A 16,554-nucleotide genomic window follows, 5' to 3' on the forward strand; every position below is an offset into this window, starting at 1 on the left:
GAGTGAGAAGATAAAAATATAAATGAAAAGAGCGAGGAAGAGGGTAAGAGTGTCAATTTCGAAGGTATTACGTGAAAAGAGGAGAGAGAGAGAAGGAGAGGCATGAAAATGTATATAAAAGATCAACAACTTAGAGAGAAGAAATATATCGTCTGGCTGAACATATAATCACAAAGGAATAACGAAAGAGGTGTTGGTTTGTTAGACAGAAGGAAAAATATATATAAAGGTTGGTGTACTGAATGCTGCTGTTGTTGTTGTTGTTTTTGTTGCTCTTATTGTAAGGTGATCAGAATATTAAAAAGAAATGAACAGGATAAAACTTGTGAGTTTTATGAAATGCAAGGATGAATAAAAAAAAAATAATTGTTATGCTCGTTTTCGTTGTTGTCATTGTTTTAAGCTGTAAAAAGGATAAAAAAACTGAAAAGGAAAAGAGTGTGCTACGTGAGATCAAAGAAAAGAAGGAAGCAAAAGTTGTGTTGGTTGTTGTAAGAAGATAAAGAAAATATAAAAGAAAAGTGTTAATTGTATGAAGTAAAAGGAAGGACGGAAGGAATAAAGCCCGGCAGTTGGTGTTGTTGTTGTTGTTTTGTAAGGTCACTGTTGTTAATCATTCAAAGACCATCTCTTCTCAGCTCCCCCCATCTCTTCTCCCCTCCTCCCATCTCTTCTCCCCTCCTCCCATCTCTTCTCCCCTCCTCCCATCTCTTCTCCCCTCCTCCCATCTCTTCTCCCCTCCTCCCATCTCTTCTCCCCTCCTCCCATCTCTTATCCCCTCCTCCCATCTCTTCTCCCCTCCTCCCATCTCTTCTCCCCTCCTCCCATCTCTTCTCCCCTCCTCCCATCTATTCTCCCCTCCTCCCATCTCTTCTCCCCTCCTCCCATCTCTTCTCCCCTCCTCCCATCTATTCTCCCCTCCTCCCATCTCTTCTCAGCTCCCCCCATCTCTTCTCCCCTCCTCCCATCTCTTCTCCCCTCCTCCCATCTCTTCTCCCCTCCTCCCATCTCTTCTCCCCTCCTCCCATCTCTTCTCCCCTCCTCCCATCTCTTCTCCCCTCCTCCCATCTATTCTCCCCTCCTCCCATCTATTCTCCCCTCCTCCCATCTCTTCTCCCCTCCTCCCATCTCTTCTCTCCTCCTCCCATCTCTTCTCCCCTCCTCCCATCTCTTCTCCCCTCCTCCCATCTCTTCTCTCCTCCCCCCATCTCTTTTCCCCTCCTCCCATCTCGTCTCTCCTCCTCCCATCTCTTCTCCCCTCCTCCCATCTCTTCTCCCTCCTCCCATCCCTTCTCCATCTCTTCTCCCCTCCTCCCATCTCTTCCGCTCTTCCCATCTCTTCTCCCCTCCTCCCATCTCTTCCCCTCCTCCCATCTCTTCTCCCTCCTCCCATCTCTTCTCCCTCCTCCCATCTCTTCTCCTCCTCCCCATCTCTTCTCCCCTCCTCCCATCTCTCACCCTCCTCCCATACTCTTCTGCCTTCCACCTTCCTCCTCCTCTCTCGTCTCCCTCTCTTCTCCCTCCCTCTCCCCCTCAGCTCATTCTAGTTTGAGTTTTGAGTTTAGCATCAAGATGGAAAAGCTCTGTTTATTTTTATTTTATTCTATTCTATCATCATCACATTACTATTTTTAGTATTAGTAGTAGCAGTAGTATGGCAGAGTTATAGCAGATTAGGAATAAAATTACTGCTGCTGCTACTGCTGCTACTACCGAGACAAATACTAGTACTATTACTACCACCAACACCAACACCACCACAACAACCATCCCCGCCCAGCAGCAGTGGTAGTAGTGGTGGTACAAGTACTAGTAACTTTCTCCTCCCTTTCAGTCCTCGGTAGTATAGTGGTGAGTATCCCCGCCTGTCACGCGGGAGACCGGGGTTCGATTCCCCGCCGGGGAGGACCAAAGTTTTGTTACCTGAGGCATGGGCATTGAACTTAGTGTCGCTGCTTCCTTGGGTCGACACACGCATTCCAACACAACTCGTATTTGTATTCAGGTGATCACGCCCACACACCTGAGAACATTCTGCTTCCTCACCTCCCATTAGGCTCGCACACTGCCTAAATACATCTCATAAAAAATGAGGAGGAGGAGGAGGCCTACAGATAGTCGAGGTCACACACTCAAGGAAAGGCCTCCCTGCTTCCTTCTTCCAACACACAAAAAAAGAAACACAAAGGAAGAACAAACAACAGCAGACCTGCTCGTCCTTACGAGGCTGTTTGTGACAAGCTACACTAACTATTTAATCAAAGGTGGAAGATGAAGGACAGCAAAGGCGAAGGCTCCTCCCAGCCAAAGCTGGCAGGAAAGGAAAAAAGAACCACAAGTACACAAGTACGTAAGTAGCGCCAAGCTCTTTCGGGGTGGCGACAGGGAGTCCAGCACTTATAAAACCATGGAGAATATCTTGTATACGGATTGCCGAGACCACACACTTACTGCGCTGTGGTGGTGGTGGTGGTGAATGAGGTGATGATCTAAAGACACACACACACACACACACACACACACACACACACACACACACACACACACACACATGCACGCAAAACCATAACCTTGACATCGTTCTCACATTACTGTCTGGTGCTTGTCTGTGTGTGTGTGTGTGTGTGTCATAATGGGCAGCAGGGAGGATTGTTTCACTTTTATTGTTTTCCTCCTCCTCCTCCTGTTATCTCCTCTCCTCCTCCTCCTATTCTCCTCCTTGTAAGAATCAGGTCGCCGGCAGCTCAGACGCGAAGAATGACAAGTTACACACACACACACACACACACACACACACACACACACACACACACACACACACACACACACACACACACACACACACACACACACACACACATCCCCCCTCCCTCCTGTTTTCCCTGATATTTCGTAACCAGGATGAAGAAGCGGTAATTATTTTCTTTGTTTTCTTCTTGACTAAAAATAAGAGCAACAGAGGTGAGGACACAGGTACAAACACTAAAAAGAGACACACACTAAAAATAAAACTTGTGCAACGGTCCAGAGGCACCACCACGAAGAAGACTAATAAAAAAGTAAAGAAAAAAGGGAGAAGGAAGAGTATGAAGGAAATGTGTAGTCGTGGGAAAAAAAGTACTGTTTACCTGAGCACGCGCTACACATAAGAACATAAGAACAGGGAAACTGCAAGAGGCCGAGTGGCCTACACAGGGCAGCTCCAGAATCCCCTCCACTACTCACGATGGGTGAGGTGTAGTTTCAGGGGTTACAGGTAGAGGCTTGATCCTGGTTTACCTTCGGTACGAGCGTACGCTCCAGTACCCTGTCTCTTTACTGCACCCACACCTCACTGCCACCTGTCATCCTCGTCCATGTAGCTATCCAGTTTACTCTTAAAACAAACTATCGTCCCTGCACTAACTTCTGTGATTGCTGAGTCTACTCCATTCCCCCACCACCCTATTATTAAACCAATGCTTGCCTATCTCTCTCCTAAATCTATACTTTTCTAATTTAAATCCATTACTGCGTGTTCTATCCTGCTGGCTAATTCTCAGTACTTTAATTATATCGCCTTTGTTGTAACCCTTGACCCATTTGAAAACTTCTATCAGATCTCCGGCACTCTTCGTCTTTCTAGTGAATGTAAGTTTAGATGTTTCAGACTATCTTGATAAGGGAGGTTCCTCAGCTTCTGAATCATCTTGGTCATCATCCTCTGAACTGATTCTAGCAAGATGATGTCCATTCTGTAGTGTGGGCACCAAAACTGGACAGCATAATCTAAATGTGGCCTAACTAACGCTAAATAGAGTCTGAGGATTACCTCTGCACTCCTGTTGGTTACCGTCCTGTTAATAAAGCCTTATACCCTGTTCGCCCTATTCCTCGCACTAATACATTGCTTCCTTAGTTTTAGGTCAGAGTTCACTAACACTCCCAAATCCCTTTCACACTCTGATCTGCCTATCGCTGTGGAGTCTAAACTATACCCGTGTAATGGGTTGCGTGCTCCTACATTAAGTACGCTACACTTGGTGATGTTAAAATTCATTTGCCATTTCTCAGACCAAGCTGACAGTTTGTTGAGATCCTCCTGCAGTGCTCTAGCATCCTCCCCTGTCCTAATAGTGCGTCCTATTTTGGTGTCAGCTGCAAATTTACCTATGTCACTAGTTATCCCATTGTCTATGTCACTGATGTTGATAATGAATAAAAGCTGGCCTAAAACTGAACCTTGAGGAACCCCACTGGTAACATTACCCCATTCGGATTTTTTACCGTTAATGGTAACCCTCTGTTTCCTGTCGCTAATGCACGCCTTAATCCAATCAAATACCTTCCCTCTTATTCCATGAGCCCTGACTTTATCGAACAGTCTCTTGTGAGGTACCTTATCGAAGGCCTTACTAAAATCAAGATAAACTACATCATAGCTCTCATCATTGTCAGCTGCCTCGTATACCCTATTGTAAAAGGATATATGATTAGTGAGGCACGACTTTCCTTTAATAAACCCATGCTAAGTCGTGAATTAAATTGTCTGTCAATATGGTCCCTAATACTAACAGCTATTACTGACTCAATCATTTTACCTAAAATTGACGTCAAACTTATCGGCCCATAGTTTTCCATAGAAGATTTGTCTCCCTTCTTAAATATTGGAATAACGTGTGCCTGCCTCCATGAAACAGGCACCACCCTTGTGTCTAGCGACTTCCTAAATACTTCTGTTAACTGCCCACTTATTTCAGTCTCACATTCCTTTATTACCCTGGGGAAAAGTTCATCTGGCCCTGGCGCCTTAGTGACTTTAAGTCTATCTATCTGTCTAATCACGAGCTCCCTACTTATGTTGATGTCGGTTAATCCTTCTACCTCTTCTCCCCTGTAGATCTGTTCTCCCTGAGGTATATCATCTAATCTTTCTTTGGTAAATACAGTTAAGAAATATCTATTTAACGTCTCGCTCATTTCCTCATCACTATCAATCAGTGTTTCTCCTGACTTAAGCGGCCCTATCTTATCCCTAACCTTGGTCTTATAAAGCTGAAAGAAGCCCTTTGGATTGGTCTTTGCTTTCCTGGCAATTCTAATCTCATAATTACGTTTTGCCATAAGCGTGTTCTTTACTGCTCTAGCTAAATCGTTGTAACTATCCCTTAGGTGATTTTCCCCCCTTTTGATTCTAACATATAGTCCTCTTTCCCTTCCTATCTCAGTTTTTAGCCTGTCTGTAATCCATCGCGGGTACTTACCTGTTGACCTGACTTCCCTGTAAGGTATAAACTGTTTTTGCCCTAGTTTAATCTCCCTGGCCAGACTATTGTACTCTCCCTCCAAGCTACTGACCTGACTAGTGACCTCACCAGAGATTACCGCCCTTCCCTGCTCTGGGTCCTGACCTACTTCTGATCTCACTCCCCTAAACCTCTGCAGCTGCTTTCTTAGCCCCTCGTAGTCTGCCTTCCTGAAGTCAGGTATTAATGTGTTGTTACTGCTTACTCTATCCTCCCATTTAATATTAAATCTAATTTCCTTATGATCACTGTTACCTAATGAATTCCCAACCTCAATGTTGCTTATTATGTCCTCTCTATTAGTTAACAACAAATCCAAAATATTTTCTTCCCTCGTTGGTGTTCTTATTAACTGCTTAAGGAAACTATCCTGTATCACATCTAACAAATCACGTGCCTCTTGGTCTCCGGATAAAGTATCCCACTCTGTGTTCCTATAATTGAAATCCCCAATTGCACACATTTCTATATCTTGACGCCCTACTAATTTCCTGTAAAAGGGGTTGGCTACTGTCCCTGGTAAGGTTGGGCGGTCTGTAAAGTACTCCGATGACAAGCTTCTCTTCCTACCTATTGTTTCTACCCATGGGGATTCTGTATTGCTATCTTCCTTGATTGAGTTGTTAATGACACACTTAAGATTGTCCCTGACGAAGAGTGCGACCCCACCCCCCTTCCTGCCTATTCGATCTTGGTGGAGTAACTTATACCCTTCAATCTCTAATTCTGGGAGAAAGTGTCTGTCTGCAGTGTTTATCCATGACTCTGTGATCGCTATCATATCAAATTTCTCTACGCACGCCTTTCCCCTCAATAAATCTATCTTATTCCTAATACTTCTACTGTTTGTATAGTACACATTTAGACCTACCCCTTGCCTTACTCTTTAGCTGCTATTATCATTACAACTTTTAGTGCTCCCACTTGGTATTGCCATCTTAGGCCCCTTCTTACTTACCCTAAAAAAACCTGCAGGGCCCCCAATCCACGTTCAAGGGCATCAGACAAGATCTGTACCCCCTCCCATGAAAGGTGGACCCCGTCCCCCTGGTATAGGTGGTTCTTGCCAAAGAAACGGTCCCAGTCGTCGACAAATGTCCATCCATTGGCTTTGCAATAATCTGCCAACCTGCAGTTTAATGCAATAGCCCTGGGCAGCCAAATGCCACCAACCCGCCGCCTTGGCAGAACCTCACACACCACAGGAACCCCGCCCTTGGACGTAACTCTTCTAAGAGCCTCACTGTAACGACGCAGAAGCTGTTCGCTACCTAACCTGCCTATGTCGTTCCCTCCCACGCTCAGGCAACGATGGGTTTGACTCCCTCGCCTGACATGCACGACTCTACCCTGTCGCTGACATCCTTAATCCCCGCCCCAGGAAAACACACCCTGGTCCTACGTGTCCTATCTTTAGCACAAAAGGCCCTATCTAACAACCTGACCTGGCTATCCCCAACAACCAAAATGTTACCTCTGGGCAGGGATTTGTCAACTGCCCTCCTCTCCTTCACCACCTGCTCCTCCAATCCTTCCTCCTCCCTCGGCTCAGAGAGAGCCTGGAAGGAGTTGCGGCACTCCACACCCGCAGGATTGGACCTTTTCAACCTCAAGCGGTTGTCATGGCTCCGAACTACCTGCCAGCCCCCATCTTGTGGCGGCGTACTATGTGCATCGTCTGTCTGAGGACCTGATGAAAGAAGGATTTGATTTTCCTTCCTCATGGCCTCCACAGTCATCTCCAACTCTTCTATTCTCACCAAGAGAGAATTCACCAACTCAACTGTACCCCCACCGGCCCCGCCTCCTCCCTTCACTGCACCACTGTAACTCATCCCACCAGACATGGTCAGTCCAAGAGCTAGTCAGAGCACGTCCTATCACCCTGAAGACCCGAGGTGAGCTGAAAGATTAAGGAGTGTAAGATAAGGTAAGGTGCGCTGTGTTCAGTTCAGGCAGGTAAGGTAAGGTAAGATGAAGTGAAGTGAGGTGCGTTGATATGAGATGAAGTGAGGTCAGATCAGGCAATATAAGGTAAGGTAGAATAAGGTGATTTAAGGCAAGGCAAAGTAAGTGAAATGAAGTGAGGTGAGTTGATATGAAGTGAGTTCAGGTGAGGTAAGATAAGGTAAGGTAGAATAAGGTGAGTTAAGGCAAGGCAAAGTAAGTGAAATGAGGTGAGGTGAGTTGATATGAAGTGAGGTGAGGTGAGGTCAGCTCAGGTAAGATGAGATGAGGTAGAATAAGGTGAGTTAAGGCAAGGTAAGTGAAATGAAGTGAGGTGAGGTGAGGTCAGATCAGGTAAGGTAGAGTAAGGTGAGTTAAGGCAAGGTAAGGTAAGTGAAATGAGGTGAGGTGAGGTGAGGTCAGATCAGGTAAGGTAGAGTAAGGTGAGTTAAGGCAAGGCAAGGTAAGTGAAATTAAGTGAGGTGAGTTGATATGAAGTGAGGTGAGGTGAGGTGAGATCAGATCAGGTAAGGTAGAGTAAGATGAGTTGAGACAAGGGAAGGTAAATGAAATGAAGTGAGGTGAGTTTACACGAAGTGAGGTGAGGTGAGGTCAGATCAGGTAAGGTAAGGTAAGGTAAGGTAAGGTAAGGTGAGGTGAGGTGGGTAAGGGGACAAAACAGCCTTAGATAAGTTAAGAAAAAAAGCACGGACAATGGACGAAGACAGACGTAGGCACGGAGGCACACACAAAAAAGGGGTGTCTGGCGTGTGTATGTGTGTGGAGGGGGGGGGGGGGGGAGCGTGAGTGGCACAGGTAGCAAAAAGAAAGGTAACGTATCCAAGGTAGTCGGGTGGCGAGAGATCATTTGAGGTCAACATAAGAATCAAAAAGAGGTAATAAAAAAAACAAATAGGGCAGAAAGAATGCACAAAAAGACAAACAAATAAACACAAGTAAGTTAATAAATCGTTGAAATACAAATAAATAAAGCTGGATCAAAAAAAAAAAATCCTTGGAAGCATGGAAAATTTTAAGCATTCTTATACTGTTTTTCTTACGAACTTAATTTGAGAGAGAGAGAGAGAGAGAGAGAGAGAGAGAGAGAGAGAGAGAGAGAGAGAGAGTGTGTGTGTGTGTGTGTGAGGGGGGGGAGTGTTGAAGTGTGCGTGTGGGAGAGGGGAGTGTGTGTGGGGAAGGAGGGAAGTGTGTGGAGGAGGTGAGGAGTGTGTGTGTGTGTGTGTGTGTGTGTGTGTGTGTGTGTGTGTGTGTGTGTGTGTGTGTGTGAGGTGTGTGTGTCTCTCTCTCTCTCTCTCTCTCTCTCTCTCCCCAACATTTTTTAATCTCGCAAAGAAACACTCAGCTTGCAATCGGTGTCCTAAGCCGGGTCAAATTTACATCAAGAAGTCAAATAAGGCCGCCGATCGCTCGCCCTTATAAGCTCAGATTGCACACTCGCTCGTTGATTTATGTGATGTGTTCCTCTTGCCTTGTTTTATCTCGTGTTTTTTGTTGCTATTATTCACTTCCATCATTATTAGACTTCGACCTAGCAAACACCTGACAGACCAACCGACCGACTGAGCTCTCCTCCCCTTCCACTTCTGTCCCTCCTTTCCCTCCCTTCCCTCGGTCACTCCCACACTTTTTCCTTACTGCCTTCCTTCCTCCTTCCCTTCTCCTGTCCCTACTTCATCTCTCTCGTTCTCTTTTCTTCTTTATCTCTCTCTATTTATCTCTATATCTATCTATCTATTTCGTCTATCTTCCCTTTATTTTACTTTATGTATGCCATTCCTCTTCCTCTTCCTCCCTTCGTGTTTTTTTTTTTTTGCTTTTTCTCATTTTTATCTTTCTTCCTTTCCTCTATTTTCTTAACGTTTCCTTTCGTCTGTCTTTTGTTTTTCTCCTTTTTCCTCTTTAACAACCTTTCCCTTCTCTTATTTCTCTCCTTCTCCTTTTTCTTGACCCTCCTCCTCCTCCTCTTCCGTTTTTTATACATGCACATATTTTCTTCCTTCTCCATTTATCTCTCCCATTTTCCTTATCTTTCCTTCTTATCCTTCCTCCTCTTCCTCCTCCATCACCCACATTCCTCTCTCTCTCTCTCTCTCTCTCTCTCTCTCTCTCTCTACACCTCCCCCTCGTTTTGTAATAATATTCTTCTGCTTCCTTCTCCACCTCCTCCTTCATCTTCCCTTCCTCCTCTTCTTCCTTCTCCTCCTCCTCCTTGCCCGTCACCCTTCGCCCCGCCACGCCTCGATCCGTCCCCCGCCTGTCAGCAAAAGGGTAGGAGACTTAACATCCTTATTCTTTAAACAAGCTTAATCTTCCTTTTTTTTTTTTGCTACATACTTTACAGGAACACACACACACACACACACACATACACACAAACACCACGGTCATCTGGTCACCTGATGATGTAGTACTTGTTGTAGTCATGGATAGTAGTAGTAGTAGTAGTAGTAGTAGTAGTAGTAGTAGTAGTAGTAGTAGTAATAATAATAATAATAATAATAATAATAATAATAATAATAATAATAATAATAATAATAATAATAATAATAATAATAATAATAATAATAATAATAATAATAATAATAATAATAATAATAATAATAATAATAATAATAATAATAATAATAATAATAATAATAATAATAATAATAATAATAATAATAATAATAATAATAATAATAATAATAATAATAATAATAATAATAATAATAATAATAATAATAATAATAATAATAATAATAATAATAATAATAATAATAATAATAATAATAATAATAATAATAATAATAATAATAATAATAATAATAATAATAATAATAATAATAATAATAATAATAATAATAATAATAATAATAATAATAATAATAATAATAATAATAATAATAATAATAATAATATTAATAATAATAATAATAATAATAATAATAATAATAATAATAATAATAATAATAATAATAATAATAATAATAATAATAATAATAATAATAATAATAATAATAATAATAATAATAATAATAATAATAATAATAAAAATAAAAATAATAATAATAATAATATATAAATAAAAATAATATATAAATAATCTCTCTCTCTCTCTCTCTCTCTCTCTCTCTCTCTCTCTCTCTCTCTCTCTCTCTCTCTCTCTCTCTCTAACTGAAATTAAGGAACAACGAAGAATGAAATGTAACAAAAAAGAAAAAAGGAAAAAGAAAAGAAAAAGATAACTATGAGAGAGGAAGAAGAGAGTGAGACTGAAGAGAGAGGAGGAGGAGGAGGAGGAGGAGGAGGAGGAGGCACGTTAGGTATCTCATACTTTGGACATGCACATCACACAGAGGAGGGAGAGATGCAGGTGGTCGAGACGCTATGGTACTGCTCTCTCTCTCTCTCTCTATCTCTCTATCTATCTATCTCTATCTCTCTATCTATCTATCCATCCATCTATCTGTCTATCAATCTATCTATGTCTCAGCCCTTCTTCACCCTACCCTCTATTCATCTGTCTTAATTTTTTTCTCTCATTCTTTTATAAGTCTCCAAGCTTCTGAACGCTATAGAAATAACGACCAATAACACATTCATGATCTCGGCTCTTCATGTTACAAACCAGCCTTTTCTTCTCTTTCTTCCATTTGCATTACGTCTTAAGTCCATATTTTTATACGCCTCGGGCTCCCACTACGACTATTTCCACAGGCCACAGAGAAGACTACCCGGGTTTTTATGGGTGCTTTTCCCTTTCAAGATGCAGAAGTCGTGTAAAACTATCACCAGGATCACAAAACAGTCTATGAAAAGCTCAGCAACTTCTACGAGAAGCTTTTCAAACAGGCGATCTGACTGGCCGATACGTTTAAAAATACAGGCTTTAGTTTTTTTCTCTCGGTCTCCAGTGAGGCGCCAAGCTTATGAACACTATGGACCAGACCCAAAATAAGACACTCGTACATAATCACCCTCCTCACGTAACGCGCTATGAAAGGTGAGCTTAAGGAAGTCATTAGTACAGGGCAGGTAAGGTAAGGTGAGCTCAGGCCAATATAAAAAGGTGTATGGTAATCTTTTTCTCCTCGCTCCTGCCTCTACCTCTCTCCTCTCCATCCCCGCTTCCCACCCCCGCCAAGGCCCCGCTGTCAATGAGGTAGTGAAGAAGAGACGCCGGGAAAGGCCACAGTGTTTATGCATTCCCCCAGCACGCCGCTTCTTGCCCTCAAGGAGTTGCTGCTAAGTCCTTCTTCGGTATCCCTCCTCCTCCTCCTCTTCCTCCTTCCTTAAACTCCTGCATCCGCTAATCCTCCTCGACTTGCTCCTCCTCCTCCTTCCCTTCACTCATCATTAGCTTTTTCTTCTTCTTCTTCCACCTCCTCCTTCTCCTCCTCCTCGTCTCCTAATAACAAGCCACAAGGGGAGGCTGTGTCTTAAGTAGCCTCATAGAGGACACACACACACACACACACACACACACACACACACACACACACACACACACACACTATCAGTCAACAACTCATATATCTATTTCTAATGTCTATTGGTTGAGTGATTCCCCTTTTGGGGGTAAAACGGCCTCCACTCTGAAGGAGCTGTGTTGAGTCCGTCCCAACACAAGTCGCTGGCCCCGACCTCGCCAGCGACTGTGACCGCCAGCCAGCTTGATAGTGGTGAGGAATGCTAGGGTCATATTCTTATACCTTTGGGCGGCCAAGCACAAAGATTTGACTAGGCTTTCGTATGGATTTGGGCATTTCCAGGGGTAGTTTTATGACCCTTCTGATAGTCTGCCCCTTCTTCTGTACCATGAACCTAAATATACACTCATTAGAACCAGACTGATCTCCTTTCCGGCCTTAAGAAATAGTTTAGGTGGAGAGGTGGAAGTATTTCAGAATACCGACCATAATGTCCTGTCACGGGGCGGCAAAGAACAGGGAGTGCTGTATCATGGCTTTGAATCGGAGGGTTCATGATGGGAGGGAATGGCGGAATAATAAACGGTGTCCTCGTGTATCCTTGTGTTACAGAAGTGAGAAGTGAAGATGTAACACAATAATGGGCATAGAACTATCCAAAAATCAGCTGAATCAAAGGCTGGGTGTCGAAATAATGGACTGACGTTACATGTCAAAATAATGGACTAATGCTCATTGTCAAAATAATGGACTAATGCTTATTGTCGAAATAATGGACTAATGCTTAATGTCGAAATAATGGACTAATGCTTAATGTCAAAATAATGGACTAATGCTCTATGTCAAAATAATGGACTAATGCTCAATGTCAAAATAATGGACTAATGCTCAATGTCAAAATAATGGACTAATGCTCTATGTCAAAATAATGGACTAATGCTCAATGTCAAAATAATGGACTAATGCTCTATGTCAAAATAATGGACTAATGCTCAATGTCAAAATAATGGACTAATGCTCAATGTCAAAATAATGGACTAATGCTCAATGTCAAAATAATGGACTAATGCTCAATGTCAAAATAATGGACTAATGCTCAATGTCAAAATAATGGACTAATGCTCTATGTCAAAATAATGGACTAATGCTCAATGTCAAAATAATGGACTAATGCTCTATGTCAAAATAATGGACTAATGCTCAATGTCAAAATAATGGACTAATGCTCAATGTCAAAATAATGGACTAATGCTCTATGTCAAAATAATGGACTAATGCTCTATGTCAAAATAATGGACTAATGCTCAATGTCAAAATAATGGACTAATGCTACATGTCAAAATAATGGACTAATGCTACATGTCAAAATAATGGACTAATGCTCTATGTCAAAATAATGGACTAATGCTCTATGTCAAAATAATGGACTAATGCTCAATGTCAAAATAATGGACTAATGCTCTATGTCAAAATAATGGACTAATGCTACATGTCAAAATAATGGACTAATGCTCAATGTCAAAATAATGGACTAATGCTCTATGTCAAAATAATGGACTAATGCTACATGTCAAAATAATGGACTAATGCTACATGTCAAAATAATGGACTAATGCTCTATGTCAAAATAATGGACTAATGCTACATGTCAAAATAATGGACTAATGCTCAATGTCAAAATAATGGACTAATGCTCAATGTCAAAATAATGGACTAATACTCTATGTCAAAATAATGGACTAATACTACATGTCAAAATAATGGACTAATGCTCAATGTCAAAATAATGGACTAATGCTACATGTCAAAATAATGGACTAATGCTACATGTCAAAATAATGGACTAATGCTACATGTCAAAATAATGGACTAATGCTACATGTCAAAATAATGGACTAATGCTACATGTCAAAATAATGGACTAATGCTGCCTGTCAAAATAATGGACTAATGCTACATGTCAAAATAATGGACTAATGCTACATGTCAAAATAATGGACTAATGCTACATGTCAAAATAATGGACTAATGCTGCTTGTCAAAATAGTGGACTAATGCTGCCTGTCAAAATAATGGACTAATGCTACATGTCAAAATAATGGACTATTGCTACATGTCAAAATAGTTAACTAATGCTACATATCAAAATAATGGACTAATGCTACATATCAAGATAATGGACTAATGCTACATGTCAAAATAGTGGACTAATGCTACATATCAAAATAATGGACTAATGCTACATGTCAAAATAATGGACTAATGCTACATGTCAAAATAATGGACTAATGCTACATGTCAAAATAATGGACTAATGCTTTTTTTTTTTATAACAAAGGAGGCAGCTCAAGGGCACACACACACAAAAAAGAAAACAAAAATAAAAAAGCCCGCTACTCGCTGCTCCTAAAAAAGAAACAAAAGAGGTGGCCGAAAGCAAGATCAAATACGGGAGGAGAGGTGTCCTGATACCCTCCTCTTGAAAGAGTTCAAGTCGTAGGCAGGAGGAAATACAGATGAAGGAAGATTGTTCCAGAGTTTACCAGCGTGAGGGACGAAAGAGTGAAGATGCTGGTTAACTCTTGCATAAGGGGTTTGGACAGTGTAGGGATGAGCATGAGTAGAAAGTCGAGTGCAGCGGGGCCGCGGGAGGGGAGGAGGCATGCAGTTAGTAAGTTCAGAAGAGCAGTCAGCGTGGAAATATCGATAGAAGATAGAAAGAGAGGCAACATTGCGGCGGAATTTAAGAGGTAGAAGACTATCAGTATGAGGAGGAGAGCTGATGAGACGAAGAGCCTTAGCCTCCACTTTGTCCAGAAGAGCTGTGTGAGTGGAGATGCATACTCTATACGAGGGCGGACAAGGCCCCTGTATATGGACAGCAACTGTGCAGGGGAGAAGAACTGGCGGAGACGGTACAGAACGCCCAGCCTCGAGGAAGCTGATTTAGTAAGAGATGAGACATGAAGTTTCCAGTTGAGATTTTGAGTTAAGGATAGACCGAGGATGTTTAGTGCTGAGGAAGGTGATAGCTGGGTGTTGTCAAAGAATAGGGGATAGTTGTTTGGAAGATTGTGTCGAGTGGATAGGTGGAGAAACTGTGTTTTTGAGGCGTTGAAGGACACCAGGTTCTTCTTGCCCCAATCGGAAATAATAGTAAGGTCTGAGGCTAAGCGTTCTGCAGCCTCCAGCCTTGAGTCGTTAAGTTCCTGTAGGGTTGGTCTTCTATTAAAAGAAGTTGAGTAATGCAGAGTGGAATCATCGGCTTAGGAATGGATAGGACAGTTCGTTTTGGAAAGATCATCAATGAACAACAGAAAAAGAGTGGGAGATAGGACAGAACCCTGTGGGACACCACTGTTAATAGATTTAGGGGAAGAACAGTGACCGTCTACCACGGCAGAAATAGAACGGTCAGAAAGGAAACTGGAGATAAAGGTACAGAGAGAAGGATAGAAACCGTAGGAGGGTAGTTTGGAAAGCAAAAATTTGTGCCAGACCCTATCAAAAGCTTTTGATATGTCCAGCGCAATAGCAAAAGTTTCACCGAAACGGCTAAGAGAGGATGACCAAGAGTCAGTTAAGAAGGCTAGGAGATCACCAGCAGAACGCCCCTTGCGGAATCCATACTGGCGATCAGATAGAAGGTCAGAAGTGGAAAGGTGCTTTTGAATCTTCCGGTTAAGGATTGATTCAAAAGCTTTAGATAGACAAGGAGGTAAAGCTATAGGACGGTAGTTTGAGGGATTGGGGCGGTCACCCTTCTTAGGCACAGGCTGTATGAAGGCATACTTCCAGCAAGAAGGAAAGGTAGATGTTGACAGGCAGAGGCGAAAGAGTTTGACCAGGCAGGGTGACAGCACGGAGGCACAGTTTTTAAGGACAATAGGAGGCACTCCATCAGGTCCATAAGCCTTCTGAGGATTGAGGCCAGAGAGGGCATAGAAAACATCATTTTGAAGAATCTTTATAACAGGCATAAAGGAGTCAGAGGGGGGATGAGTAGGAGGAATATGCCCAGAATCGTCCAGAGTGGAGTTTTTAGAAAAGTTTGAGAGAAGAGTTCAGCCTTAGAGATAGATGAGACGGCAGTGTTGCCGTCAGGACTGAGGAGTGGAGGGAAAGATGAAGAAGTGAAGTTGGAGGAGATGTTTGTGGCTAGATGCCAGAAGTCACGGGAAGAGTTAGAGAAAGCAAGGGTTTGGCATTTTCTATTAATGAAAGAATTTTTGGTTAGTCGGAGAATAGATTTGGCACGATTTCGGGCAGAAATGTAAAGTTCATAATTAGCATTAGTTTGAAGGCTCTGGTACCTTTTGTGAGCTACATCTCTATCATTGACAGCACGAGAACAAGCGTGATTAAACCAAGGCTTAGGGGTAGAGAAAGAACGAGGAATGTATGCCTCCATTCCAGAGACAATCACCTCTGTGATGCGCTGAGCACACACAGAGGGGTCTCTATCCTGGAAGCAATAATCATTCCACGGAATGGAAAAGTACATCCTCAGGTCGTCCCACCGAGCTGAAGCAAAATGCCAGAAGCATCGCCTCTTCGGTGGGTCCAGAGGGTGTACAGGAGCGATAGGACAGGATGCAGAAATAAGATTGTGATCGGAGGAGCCCAACGGAGAGAACAGTTTGACAGAATAAGCAGAAGGGTTTGAGGTAAGGAAGAGGTCTAAAATGTTGGGCCGGTCTCCAAGACGGTCGGGAATACGTGTAGGGTGCTGGACCAACTGCTCTAGGTCGTTGAGGATAGCAAAGTTGTAGGCTTGTTCACCAGGATGGGCAGTGAAAGAGGATGGAAGCCAAAGCTGGTGGTTAACATTGAAATCTCCTAGGATGGAGATTTCAGCGAAGGGAGAGTGGGTCAAGATGTGCTCCACTTTA

General features: G+C 42.5%; 1 non-coding gene across 1 annotated transcript; it reads left to right on the forward strand.

Moving 5' to 3' along the window:
- Nucleotides 1–1,834: 1,834 nt before the first annotated feature.
- Trnad-guc (transfer RNA aspartic acid (anticodon GUC)) lies at nt 1,835–1,906 on the forward strand. Its single transcript has one exon. It is a non-coding gene; the product is annotated as a tRNA-Asp (tRNA).
- Nucleotides 1,907–16,554: the final 14,648 nt, after the last annotated feature.

The sequence above is a fragment of the Eriocheir sinensis genome, unplaced genomic scaffold (assembly GCF_024679095.1).
Source record: "Eriocheir sinensis breed Jianghai 21 unplaced genomic scaffold, ASM2467909v1 Scaffold909, whole genome shotgun sequence".
Taxonomy (NCBI): Eukaryota; Metazoa; Arthropoda; class Malacostraca; order Decapoda; family Varunidae; genus Eriocheir; species Eriocheir sinensis.